The sequence below is a fragment of the Zootermopsis nevadensis genome, unplaced genomic scaffold (genome assembly GCF_977971745.1).
Source record: "Zootermopsis nevadensis isolate Lab colony 2312 unplaced genomic scaffold, Znev_1.0 Znev_ptg000012l, whole genome shotgun sequence".
In the NCBI taxonomy this organism is placed as follows: Eukaryota; Metazoa; Arthropoda; class Insecta; order Blattodea; family Termopsidae; genus Zootermopsis; species Zootermopsis nevadensis.
The window spans coordinates 6,055,783-6,066,545 of record NW_028259144.1 but is presented as its reverse complement, the minus strand read 5'-3'; the positions used below and the strand labels follow the sequence as shown (position 1 = coordinate 6,066,545).

The following is a 10,763-nucleotide window of genomic DNA, read 5'->3' as shown; positions in this document are numbered from 1 at the left end:
CACAAAAGGCAATTATATTTATACTAGCCGCAGTTTTCACCTGAAATCTTACATTACACTTCTCGAAACGTTTTAAACGTAATTATTGGATGATATTCTTATTTCTTTGAAAAGTTCAGAGAGATATCGCATTTTTAAGCCAAGGCACTAGAGGTTAGTAGTCAAGCTTCACGACCCGGCCACATTTCCACCTTGGTACCCACTGGGTAAGTTCCAGTTGCCCTTGCGACCAAGGAAGGACGTGTATTAATTCGTTACTCTGCCAGTTTACAAATTTCTTTTAAAAAAAATTACATTTGTCACGGCAGGAAGTATGAAGATGACCGTCTTATGCGTTGTTTGCGCCGTCTCATAGACTGATTGTGTGCTGCTGACGCCTCCATATTTAGGGCAGGGTTGTGGTACATATTCATCACCCTCATCACGGAGGCAGTAAGTACTGCTAAACGTCGTTCAATATTTACCAGAGTGCATGGTGCTGTGTCCCGGAAGACAGTCATGTTTATTCTTGTCTCTGTAAAAACATCAAAATCGTAAGGTTTTTGGCTTTCAGCGATAGGCCGCGTTGAATGTTGAGAATTATTCGACGTTTCGACAAACATTAGATTTGTCATCGCAGAGAAACAATAACATGTCAACTGCAATATCTGTGGAAACTGTACAATTCTCAATACGCCACGGGGCTCAGCCCCACAGAAAACGAAAGTTCCAGTACATTGAATTGCAAGGACAACAATCAGATCTTTGGCTTTGACCAGTACTCATATAACCTGCAGATGATGACAACAGACGCCAGCCAGAATCAAACAAAAGGCTTAACCCAGACGGATCAGGCTTTAAAGACTTGGGTCATGTAAGGCTTCTGTCTTTCTAGGGTATTTTCATGTTGAGTCTGGAAGACTATTCTATTGTGAAACAATGGAAACGTATTGACCTTTTTGCCGAAAGGACTCGGTTCAAGATGACCATATTCTGGAATGTAGGACATTGCAGTCTGGTATTATTAACGTTTCAGAGGAGATTAGGGTCACTTTCTTCGAGTACGTACATGCAAATTTCACGATTGCTTAAGGTACAATTTGGCTGCACGCGACAGACATGCGACAGAATTGCGAGACCGAGACTGGTCGCTTCCTGTCTGCTCTCTGTACAATCGTATGAAGTACAATTACGAGCGCGAGACAAAGACAGGAGACAGAGACAAAGCACAGGTGACAGCTCTCGGACCAGTAGTGTCTCGCGACGGGCTCAGTCAGCACGTGTGTTGTTGAGTAAAATAATGGCAGAAATTAAATTTACTGGTGACCAAGATGAGCAATTGGTAGAATTAGTAGCAGAAAACCGACCACTGACCACCGACAGAAAGATCCTTCTTCGCGTCTGGTTTTGAATATTGAACTCATGGGTATTCTTTGTTTCTTTCGCAACAAATAACACAGCAACACATCATCATCTTCGAGTAACCTTTTTAGAAGCATTTTATACTCATTTTTCACAGAATATGTGCACGTATTTCTCAACAAAACAAAGAAAACAAACACTTTGCCGCATGTCTCGGTCGTCACCTCAAAAGTGTGTGGCGACAAGCTGCGATGTGTCCGTCTCCCGTCTCTGTCGCCTGCCTCGGTCGCTTGTCTCTGTCGCGTGCAGCCAAATTGTACCTTTAGGATAAAATAGCCGCTTCCAAAACTTCTAACATTTGCCACAGAATACAAAAAAAAAATCTGCGAAATAATTTTGTCTTGTCGAATACTACAAAACGAAAAGTAGTAAGGACGGAACGCATGTCCTGCGTACCACATAACGGACAAGCTGCGATGTGTCTGTTTACCCGTGAATGGAACCCAGGAATCTCGCATTCCGTGTAGGCCCGCACCCCACTGAGGAAAACCGGGACAAAGAATATCAGTCAGGATAGCCAGACTTTGGGCCGATGTTTGAACCCACGACCTCTGGAGTGTGAAGCACAAATTATATAACCACTCGACGGCGTCTTTAGTATTTTTGCATTCTGATACTGTGTGATATAACCACAGTCAGAACTCTATGGGCCACGATGACCTCAAATTTTGAAAATGATCGAAAGTCCTCTGTGGTGTATCAACTCAGAAGACAGCCATCTCAGAACCTGTTTACCTGGCAGGATTGTAAGGACAAAGGGTGTTTGGGAAAATCCGTTTTTAGAAAATACAGTTATTTTGGTAGAAATAAATAAAATTATGCAGCGTTGTCAGTTTGCGTGATATAATTTCCTAATTCTTAATGTCATGTTACAAAAATTATAACTTAGCGAGGCAGAGATGTTTATATTGTAGTTAACGAAATGGTCAAGAAATTCAATGATTTTGCTTCCGAAAGTTCATTAACATGTCAATAAAATCTCTCAATCGAACATCATTCTGAGCTACTTGAATCAAACCTCCACCGTAACTATTTCTCTAAAAGACCAATTAAGTTTCGCCCTCTGAGGTTTCTACTATCTTCATGTTCTGTCATCTGGCTCTTGGCTATGGTGCCATAAAAGTCGATGAATTTCTTGAGTAGGTGAGTACCTTCTGAAGATGCAGTCTTGCCCTGTGTCGTGGTCAGTCAGGCAACAACGCAAGGCTTCGGTTTCTTTCTTGTGAGTCAAAGGTTGATCTGGCCTTTCTAAACAAAAGATCTTTGCTTTATGATTGTTGGCGGGGATTTCCAAGTGTCCCTGTACCTGCTCTGTACCACCCTTGGTTGAAGGTACCTGGCTCTCTGGTTCTGATGAACAGCGCTGGTATTTGACATGGTGGTCTCAGGGCACAATTTCTATAATGTTTAATGAGATGGAAAAATATTAATGAATTGTGACTATGTAATTCGGCTACGTGACATATTTTCGTATAAAAACACCTCTGAAACGTCGGTAAACTTTGACCAGTGTTCAAACTAATCACCGTGAGAACAATAAATATAACGTCGTGATCTGTTTTAAGGCATCTCTGGTCATTTAATAATAATTAAGAGAAAAACTATGGAACGGTTCAGAAAAAGCATTTCTGCCTGTTGAATTGTACAGTAACAAAGTTTTTAAAGAGGTTAGGAATCGTAAGGGTCATTAACCTATTGGTTTGAGCGTCGGGTAAAGTCTGCAGGTAGAGGGTATTTCTGGAATATGAAAGCCACTCCCCAAGTCTATTGTTTTTTTTTGAATGTGTAACCGCCAACTGACCGAAACTTTTACCTGTTACTGTGGAACAGGCAACCCCCCCCCCCCCCTGCTTTCCAGGAATACATTCCCGAAATAATTTTGAGTCAGGTCATTGCCTCTGATAACAAATGTTCACTGACATTTTAATGGATTTGGTAATTAACTAACTGAAGAGAACTGTCTTCTGAAATGTTGATCAAGGCAGGGCAGAATAAGTTTTTTGACATTTCGGAGGTGCTTACTGCTTCCATTTTCAGAGCGATCGTTGCAGCGAGAAATTAAAATTTGACTAACTAATCAACTCCATAGAGTGAAGCAGAGTCCTATTTTAGAAGCTAACAGAACGTTCAGCTGCTGAAGATATCCTCTGACTCTTATGGAACCAGAAGGTTCATTACTGTGTTTACAAAATAAGTACACGAAATAATTGAATATTTTTTTACATATTATGTTGGCTTAAATTGCTAAACGGTAACCAAGGAGCAGTTAACAAGGATCCTGGAAGTGGATGGTCTTATCTCCATGGTCTGCAGTCGGGAATTCGACGTCCCAAAAAAATGTTTCAACGAGGTTCAAGAGACGAGGTAGACTACTGTAACGAAAACGGCAATTGTAAAATACGAACAATATTTATCAAATCTAAAACTTCTTGACGATGGTGAAGAGTCAATTGAATAAAAATTTTCTTGGATATTATCCATCGTCTAGTAAATATAAAACGTAAAACGAGATAGGGATTAAATCTATCTAGTGGGCCCAACTGTGTAGGAACCTGAAGACGGAGATAGAGTCCCATCTCCGAAACGTCGTTTTACGTTTTATATTTACTAGACGATGGATAATATCCAAGAAAATTTTTATTCAATTGACGAACAATATTAAAAAAAATACAAGAAAACAATATATGACTATGGGAATATGCTGTGTGTGTGTTCTAGAACACGGCGTTGATGAGAATATTTGGATGTAAGAGAGAGGAAGTAACACGATGTTGCAGAAAACTACATGACAAAGACCTTTTTAATTGGTATTCATCACCAAAATATTACTTTTGGCCCAGTTCTTGGATAAAGTTAGATGACTGACCGGTTCTACACAAAACGTCAACATTTACCTTCATGAATATTGAATTAAATAGATGTGGCATTTATTTCGTTATGCGTGCCTCCATTATCGATCGAGTCGGAAAGGTTTGTTCAACGGCCTGTAAGTACAACTTTCACTAACTAGATGGCTCTCGCTGTACTCTTGTGTTTCTGACGCTGCAGTTAGCATCTATGGACACAGCTACCACCAAGCTGTACGCCCCCGCAACTATCGGGGAATCGATCGCTTTACCTGTCCGGGAACAGATTCTATTTCGAGCATGTGAACCGCCATCTTGTTTCGCCAATACATGTCATTATGTCTTCAGCAGGAGGCTCCTTGTAATTAACCATCATGTTATGAGCTTAAATCTAGAAAAGGCAACATTACATTATTGGAAAATGTATATTAACTACAGAGGTTTACAAGTGTTTAAGATGTCCTTGTTGCCTCCATCATCAGGACAATGAGTAGTCTGTAAACTTCTATCAGACTACGTGGCGCTGCACTCCACAAGGCAGCCATGGGCGTAAACAGGATTTTCATAAATTGGAGATGACATGAAAATATAGACTAGAGCTATTACTTTCACGAGTATTTTTTCTTATTTTATGACAAAGTGTCAACCGCTCCTTAATTCATTTGGAGCCTATACATAAATCCTTGCCCTATAAGTGTACAGGCTTATCAAAACAAAACGTAACACATGTTAAATCCACCCTTTGACAATAAATTAGCATGTGTGTTACGAAGTATAAATACGAAACACAAGATATTACATTTTTCTAACAATAACGCTCAACTATAGAGTTTCTTATAAAAATCAACGGCACTGCTTTGAACAAATCCCCTCTTCTCAAAGTGCGGGTGTTACAAAACCAGATGTTGACATTTATCATATTGTGACGTGTTGCGGTGAGAGCAGCATAACAATGTCAATAAACAGTTTAGTTGTCTGTTTATTGACATTGTCGCGTCTGGCATTGTTGTCTGTTTATTAACATTATTGTATTTGGCATTGTCGTATTCGGCATTGTTGTGTCTATTTATAGACATTGTTGCTTTTGGAATTGTATTCGTTTGTAATTGTTGTGTCTGTTTATTGACATTGTCGCGTCTGGCATTGTTGTCGGTTTATTAACATTATTGTATTTGGCATTGTCGTATTCGGCATTGTTGTGTCTATTTATAGACATTGTTGCTTTTGGAATTGTATTCGTTTGTAATTGTTGTGTCTGTTTATTGACATTGTCGCGTCTGGCATTGTTGTCTATTTATTAACATTATTGTATTTGGCATTGTCGTATTCGGCATTGTTGTGTCTATTTATATACATTGTTGCTTTTGGAATTGTTGTATTCGTTTATAATTGTTGTGTCTGTTTAATGACATTGTTGTATTCATTAAGATATTTGATGAATTTATACGTGGATTTACACAGTTATAGAGTAATTCAGGATAGTAAGTCTCACGTATAATAAAAACTTTATAATTTGTACCCTTTAATAAAAATTAATGGAATAATCAAATCAAATTGGATGAGGCTGTCGTTGCGCGGGAGAGATCAAAAATGTGTACACAATTTCAATAGGGAAATCTGAAGGGACGATACGTCTTGGGAAACTCAGACGTAGATGGGATCAAAATATTAAAACAGAACTTAAATAAATAAGATGTTTGTGGACTGTATTTCTCTCGGGACAGATACGAGTTGTGAAATACGTAAGAATAAAAACATGAGAAGCTCACACACATGTTTTTTCGCCCTGTTACTTGCCACGTGTTATCCGACAGATTCACCGCAAATCACAAGGTTCTAAAGGATCTTCAACAATTGCCCAACAAAAGAAATGCGGAATCCACAATAGAAGATCTTGTCCGTGGATCAAGAGGATGAGTGGGAAAGAAACCGAGATAAAGAACAAGAAAGGAGAGAGACAGAGAAAGAGAGAAAAGAAGAATGGAACGGTTTGGTAACAAATTGACGGATTTGTGTGGCGATGGAGGGAGATAAATTCGGGAGAGGGGAGTTGAAATGTCGGCGACAAAGTGTACCATGGTGCTGACGTCTTCCCTGACTGGGGCTTTTCCTTTGTCAAATTGCGACTTCCCATCGGTCACGGTTCGTCACCTTAAAGCCTTACTTCTTCCTACGAATACCGCCCAATTCACACACACACACACACACACACACACACACGTCGCAAGCCCGAACAACTAAAAGGACAGTGACCAAAAACAGACGACGTGAACGAGGTACTTACTAAGTTAGTCTGCTGGTCATTCGATCAATCTGTCAGTCAATGAATCGACGAGTTTTTCAACGTATTAGTGTCTCACTGACCAGTGATGCTGATCTGTTAATTAATTAATCTGTCTCCTAATCAATCAGATTATAATTCATATAATCGATCAATCAGTCAATAGATCTGATAATCATTCGATTCATGAAAGTAGACCAGACCGTAGCCTGAAGAAGACTGTCTTCTGGGTTGTTGCGCCGTGTAATGTGGTAGAAGTTTACCGACGTTTCAGAGGTATTTCCATCTTGCTTGCTGCTTTCATCATCATTTTTTTGTTTCAATTCACTCGTGAATCACTGAAAGCAGCTTAAGATCAGTTTACATTCTGCATTCTCCAATCCTGAGAAGTGTATCAGTAGACAGGCTTCCGTTTTAGGTAGGTTTCGCTTTTCAAACTATTTGCGTGTCCCTGTGGAGTCTTCAAACCTTGTTCAGGTCGGAATTTTATGTATACAGCAGACCGTCCAGGTTTCTTTATTCTCAATGGCTGTTGCGCAGGCGCAAACTGTAATACGTAACAGCCCACATCTGCCCGTACCACGTGCCACACCTGGTATACTTCGACTGTAATTTTAGCATTTTTATAACTGAGTGTCGTCCTTTGTTCTACCACCCTGACAACGTTCAACCAGGAACGCCTACGCAAACAAATTTTTCGTGTCTTTTAACCAGTAATTATAATTGTCAAATGTCATGTTAAATGTGTTTTTGGTTCCCCTAACCTCATTCTTCATGTAAGTTCTGAACTTCGCTTTTCACCGCGGTTTCTCGGTACGCGGAAATTTCCAAGATCGTATATCCCGAGAACGACCTGTGATTTCTATTTCAGTGCCGTAAGTTTTAACCTCCTCCCTCTCGCTTCGTATCCACAATGAGCCATCCTCACTTATACATTGTCTGAATTATTCCTGTCACGTGGTCGCACCAAAATCAACAGCTCATTCTATAAATTAAGCAATACTAATCACCCCTGCAACTCTTTTTTCGCAGGGTGACGTACTGAAGTCCGTGCATGTAGCATGGGGGTTGGTCACTTGACCCCCTGACATTGCCAGTCTCTGGTCAATAAAACGGTGGGGTCTCGGGTCACGTGGGAGTGAAATATATATATTCAATGACGTCATGCAGTCTGTACACCTGTCAGATGTGTGTACTGTACTCAGCTGCAATACCACCTTAATAAATTTCGAAACCTGAAGACAGCGTAAAAAGTAACTGGAGTACAGTTTGTCTGTAGGCAAACAGATTATAAGGACAGAAATGCAGTCAAGTATTTAAAACACTTTATAGAAAATAGAGCAACGCCTGTTTCTTAGTAATCTGTGTTGTGTGGAGTACAGTCGTGAACAAGCGTGCAGGAAACTTACGGCTAAATGCGAGTCACAACCGACAGCACATCATGCAACACAACGTGATCATAATAAGGGTGAGTTCTTAGGTCCGTGCCTGCACGAGTAGCCACAGAATGCGATATTTTGGATCTTCCAACAAAAACACCACAGCATTCATCCTTCATATTCGAGAGGCCCTCTTCTCGAAAGTTGGATATTTTCACTGAAGTCTTCACGATTCAACTCAAGTCCACGTTCCTCAAGGCAAATGCTAAGGTAGATTCTTTCTTCGTTCATTAACGTCAGTTATTCATCATCCGAATAGGTCACATAACATTAACACGAGATTAAATTGAATAATAAACTTGGAGTGATTTGCAAGAACTGATACTACTACAATGTATTTTTATTCCAGGGGTCCTTCACCAGGAAGACGATGTTTATGTCGATGTTTGTCTTCTGGACTGCAACGCCACGTGGTCTTGTAGGTAGATACCATCATTATCATAATCATTATCATCATCAACTAAGATGATTGTCTCCTGGGTTGTAGAGCCATAAAAGTTTACCAACGCTTCAGAGATACTTGCTGCTTGCATCATCAGGGCTATGATCACCTTGATGATGGAGGCAGTAAGATACCAATAATTGTCTCAAGAGGAATAAGTGATTTTGTATTCATGTCGTATTATAACAAAACAATGGCAGGATCTTGCGAATACGTCAATGATCCTTTGGGTCCCGTTAGAAGTTGGGAATTTCATCACTAACTGAACTGCTGTTAAGTTCCTCAAGAAGGACTCTTTTCCATAAAGTTACTTACTTGTATGAAAACAATCTTTAAGCGCATTTATTATTTACGTCATACACATGAAATAGAGACATTCAAAATATAAGGCAAAGTTTTATTTACAAAAAAGACTTGTTCATGCTCTGTTCCGTAACAGTACTTAGTACGTCTGACGAAGAGTGCCGCTTCAATCTTTTGATCTCCAAACCATGAAAATCTTTGCCCATGTCTCAATTCGTAGCAGAAAAATGAGATGAAGACAGAAATAAGGAATTCAAGAAATACATTTGCATGCAAATTGAATATGCAAATATAACTAATTCTTTCCTGAAGCATCCTTTGCAGGAAGAGACATTTCTTTAGCTAATGGAAATTTCAATAACGTGTTCCTTCCATACTGAAAAACAACCTTTGAAAAGCTGTTGCATTTTTCTGTGACAGATTCCTTAATATTCTGAACATAGAAAAAGTCGCCAAGAGTTTGTATCCCGTGTAACCTACGTAAATGTCGGTCGATGATGATTCGGATACGTTTGAAAAGAGCGTCCAAAAAGTTTCTATACGTTATACAACAAACATTTTCTTAAATTGACATTTATTTACAAAATATATTGACCACTACTCCATTTTGCTTTTATAGCACACAACTGCCATGAATCCGTACATCCACTCTAGACAAAAAATAATCTTGTTTCCAGTCTCTGAAAGTTTGAGATTTGCAATTATGTATCTACCGAACAGAGAGTTTTTGGACATTCTGTATCTCCTCTCAGTCCTTACAGGGGTTACACAAGTTTCCAAATAACTATTAAGCTTTCCCTCACATTTCTTTCGTCACTAGGCCTTAATCATCTCTGAAGTTGCTACAGCTTCTTTAAATAGCAAATGGCGTACAATATTTGGAGTGCTCAAAAACTTTGACTATAGTCGCTAGTTTTCATTACCTTCATTGTCTTTGTTAATTGCAAAAATAAGAAGTAAACTGAGCGGTCCAATTCCGGAGTTTTGAAACCTGCCATGTGATTCCACTATCAGGACTTTGTAATTCAATTTCAGGAAAAAGAAAACTCTTAAACGCCAATACCAAGTTCATACGTAGGTAGATAAATAGTTTCAGATCGTACACAGGATGTTGTCAGTAATAAAGACATTCATTATACATGATCTATCGACCTGACATGAATTTTCATTCCATTAATGTTATACTAGGGGTTATTACCCTGCTAGCTTCCCTCGCCAATACCGCTTGGGGGTTCCCAGAATTTTCTAGTTTTCCTACATTTCCTTGCTACTTTTCCGTAATTCTCTTGCTGTAAATTTCCTCTACTTCATCTTAGGAATTTAACATATAATATATTTGGGAAGAGAACATGAGATAAATTAAAACATACTTAATACGTTGAGACTATTGACATATTATATCGACTTTGGTCATCAGAAGATATTCGACCAAATTTGAGCGGTACGACTTCAAAACCGTTGTTTGTAAATCTTCCTATAATTTATAAGATTTGAGGTTCTCACAACGGTGAGTACGAAGATAACTGTCTTGTGGGTCCTACCAGACTAAGCGACGCTACGCACCAGAAGACAGCCATCTTCCTGTAATTTTGCTTATATTTCTGTGCACAGGGTTTCTTAAAATTTCGTGTACAATTATTGTCAACACAGACCTCGAACTGATTCACTTGTACTGTGGAAGATGATCACATTCTACGTCAAGTCAGGTGCCCAATACAATTGTTTTACTCTTCCTACCAAGCTCTATGTTACGGACATTATCCTACATGAAGATTTCCGTCTTCTGGGTTGTTGCGCTGTGTAGTCTGGTCGATGTTAACCAACGTTTCAGAGGTCATACTGCCTCCGTCATCAGAGTATGAAAATTTCTGTCTTCTGGGTTGTTGCGCTGTGTAGTCTGGTCGATGTTAACCAACGTTTCAGAGGTCATACTGCCTCCGTCATCAGGGCGATGAGTATGAAGATTTCTGTCTTCTGGGTTGTTGCGCTGTGTAGTCTGGTCGATGTTAACCAACGTTTCAGAGGTCATACTGCCTCCGTCATCAGAGTAT

At 39.4% G+C, this 10,763-nt stretch overlaps 1 long non-coding RNA gene across 1 annotated transcript; it reads right to left on the bottom strand.

Annotated features, from left to right (window-relative positions):
• Positions 1-1,198: 1,198 nt before the first annotated feature.
• On the bottom strand, positions 1,199-7,022 carry LOC110832667 (uncharacterized). Its single transcript, XR_002544004.2, has 3 exons — positions 4,296-7,022; positions 3,625-3,773; positions 1,199-2,799 (listed from the first exon to the last, which is right to left on the bottom strand). It is a non-coding gene; the product is annotated as an uncharacterized LOC110832667 (long non-coding RNA).
• Between the last annotated feature and the right edge of the window lie 3,741 nt (positions 7,023-10,763).